Source organism: Egretta garzetta, unplaced genomic scaffold (genome assembly GCF_000687185.1).
Source record: "Egretta garzetta isolate BGI_Z169 unplaced genomic scaffold, ASM68718v1 scaffold512, whole genome shotgun sequence".
In the NCBI taxonomy this organism is placed as follows: Eukaryota; Metazoa; Chordata; class Aves; order Pelecaniformes; family Ardeidae; genus Egretta; species Egretta garzetta.
In genome coordinates this window covers 185867-188529 of record NW_009258953.1, presented here as the reverse complement: position 1 = coordinate 188529, position 2663 = coordinate 185867, and the positions used below count along the sequence as shown (strand labels likewise).

The window sequence follows — 2663 nt, the reverse complement described above, 5'->3', positions numbered from 1 at the left end:
CGCGGGGCAGCCGGGACCGCAGCCGGCAGGCGCCCTGCCTTTCTGTCCCATATGTGGACACAGCCCAGGTGTGGAGTCCGGATCTGGCTTTCGAATGTCCCCAGCCTCGGTGGCACGTCTGCCGCTGGAGCAGTACCTGCTCCCGCAGGATCGCCCGGCGGGGCTGGCCCGTCCCCTGGGCCCTGCCATGGGGTAGGATTTTGCTGCAAATGGTGACCTGCCAGGAGAGGATGGTTTTCTCCTGGGCGCTCCGGGAAAACCTTCCCAGGATTTGGGGCGTGAACCCCAATGTCCAGAGTGGGGGCGGCCCGGCGAGCGCCAGCCGCGTGCCTCTGGGGACGGCGCGAAGCGAGGGCACCCACGCAGCGTTGGTGGCTCCTCGCGGGGCGGAGGGGAGGGAGAAGCGGTGTCCGGCTGCTCCCGGAGGGGAGCGTGGGGCCATGCAGGCAAGTGGTCAGTGGTGCCGGGGGGACCCCACCAGTGATGCTGAGGTACCAGCAGCAGGAGGGCATGGGGGGATGTCGAGGTACAAAACTCTGTGGTTTCTTGTTAGAAGCGGGGCGTATTTCTCTGTGGGGGAAGAGTGCTGGACTACGATTTTCACTTTTTAGAGCACATTTGAAGAGGAAGTTGGGACTTGTAGGACAAGATGGAGGGGAAGTTCATTGTAAAGCAGGGCTGGGCAGAGGGGACATCCAGCTTGGGCTGAGCAAGGAAGGGTTGTTTTTAGTCTTGTGCCAAAAGCAAGGAAGCAGAACGAGTGTACGCAGGGCTCAGGGCTGTTGAGGTGGCGGGGGAGCACGGACAGCGGCAGTGGGAACGTGTGGCTGGTTCCATGCTCCCTGCGGTCGCTTGGGGACAGTCCTCGCTGGAGGACCTGGGGCTCTCTCTCACCCAAGTCCTCTCCAAAGCTGGGACAGCCGCTGTACTTGCTGGGTCGCAGTTTCCAGGAGCTGTCCTTGGGGCAGGGCAGCTGCTCACCCCACCGTCCTGTGTCCTGCAGCCCAAAGACAGCCCAAGCCCCGGGGCGAGGTGGCAAGGGACCTCCCCGTCGCTCCAGAGCCAGAGGGAGAGCGCATCGCCTCCTGCCTGACACCTCCCGGTTTTAACGAGGGCAGGGAACAGGGTGTCACCAAAGCTGCTGCTGGGGGACAAGTGATTTGTGTGCCACCACGCAGGCTCCCTCTTTGCCCATGTGAGCCCTCTCGGAACGTGGAGCACCACGGGGCTGCTTCGGCACTGCCGGCTAAGGAGCAGGAGTTATTAATTAACGGGCTGCACCGTTTGGCCTCTTGCTCTGCTTTTGTATTGTTAACTGTCTTGTCCAAGTCGGCAGGCTTGCTACGGAGAGCTACGCTTGGGTACACAAGCCCGGCTTGCCTGCGATGAAGCAAGCCCTTCGGGCTGCAGCTCCAGGCTTTGCTGGAGCCTGCCTGATGGATGAGATTGACCTGACTGAGCCAAATACTCCAACGTTGGTCAGGCAAAGCTCCCAGCAGCGGCAGCTGCAGGGCTGGGAGCACAGGAAGGTCCTGTATGGAGCAGGACGGCATCCAGTGGCAGTCTGCCATGAGCAAACCTCATCTGAGTTGGACTGTTTTGTAATGAAGGCTTCCAGCTCCTAGGGGATGCACCCCAAGGTGCAGATGGGCAGGGGCTCAGCAGACCCTGCTGCCCACAGGTCTGTGGGTATTCTTGCTTTCAATCCGGGCTGTGATTTGGGTTTCACTAAGTGGAAAACAGAGGTGGCCTTGATTCCAGTTCAAATCCTGCATAATAGGGGCACGTCTTGAAGCGGCCGCCGCCTGCCTCTTGGGGCGCGGCTACTCAGCAGATGAAAACCACGCAGCCGTGCTTTTATGCGTGCGGTCGTTAGGTTTAGAGTCAGGCCTATCCAACAATTTTACTTTTCATTTATCTTCATCACAAGTTGCAGAGCAGCCTGACAGCCCTGTAAAAATACCTGGGCGGTGACATGCAGCTCGCGGGGGGAGGCCGAGGCTTTTTGTGACTTTGGTAGGGGACGGACTGAAGAATGCAGGGGGAAGAACTCTTTCTGTTTTCCCCTCAGAGTATGCAGCTGATTGCTCAGTCTGGTTTGTAACACTGAGCTTCTACTTGGAAATACCCACTTCAGCCTGAAACCAGAAGCTGTGACAATGACAAATCCATTCAGAGCAGATACTATCGTTACGGGGTGGGGTGGCAAGCTCCACTCCCATCTGCTGATAGAATTATCTCTGCTGTGTACCCTCCTCTTATCTGTCGCTCACAGCAACATTTCCAGTGGTGGTTTTTCCCCTCAGAAAGCCACAACGGGGGATTGTTTTGAGCTGCAATTGCAGAAGCAGTGCAGCCGTGCTCTTGTCTATTTTTTTTTTTCCCCTTCTCCTTCTCAAGGCCAGATCTTCCACTGTCAGAAATCAGCAGTAAAATTGAGGCAAGTCTGGTCACTGGTACCTGCTGAAGAGCCCGCTCAGTCTTCGTGTGGCCTCCCCGTCACACCGATATGGCTGAGAGTCCCTTTGAGGGTGACAGGTTCGGTTTCCTTTTCCTCCTGTGCTCTCGTCAGTGGGCTGTGTCTGACTCTCACTGAAAATCTTTCAGGCAGCGAGAGAGCATCCCTGCTCTATTTAACATCAGCAATAACTACACAAACCATT

General features: G+C 57.5%; 1 long non-coding RNA gene across 1 annotated transcript in view; it reads left to right on the top strand.

The window, feature by feature from the left end:
• LOC118451850 overlaps nt 1-2663 on the top strand; it is an 8431-nt gene that overhangs the window by 1043 nt on the left and 4725 nt on the right. The window lies entirely within an intron of this gene.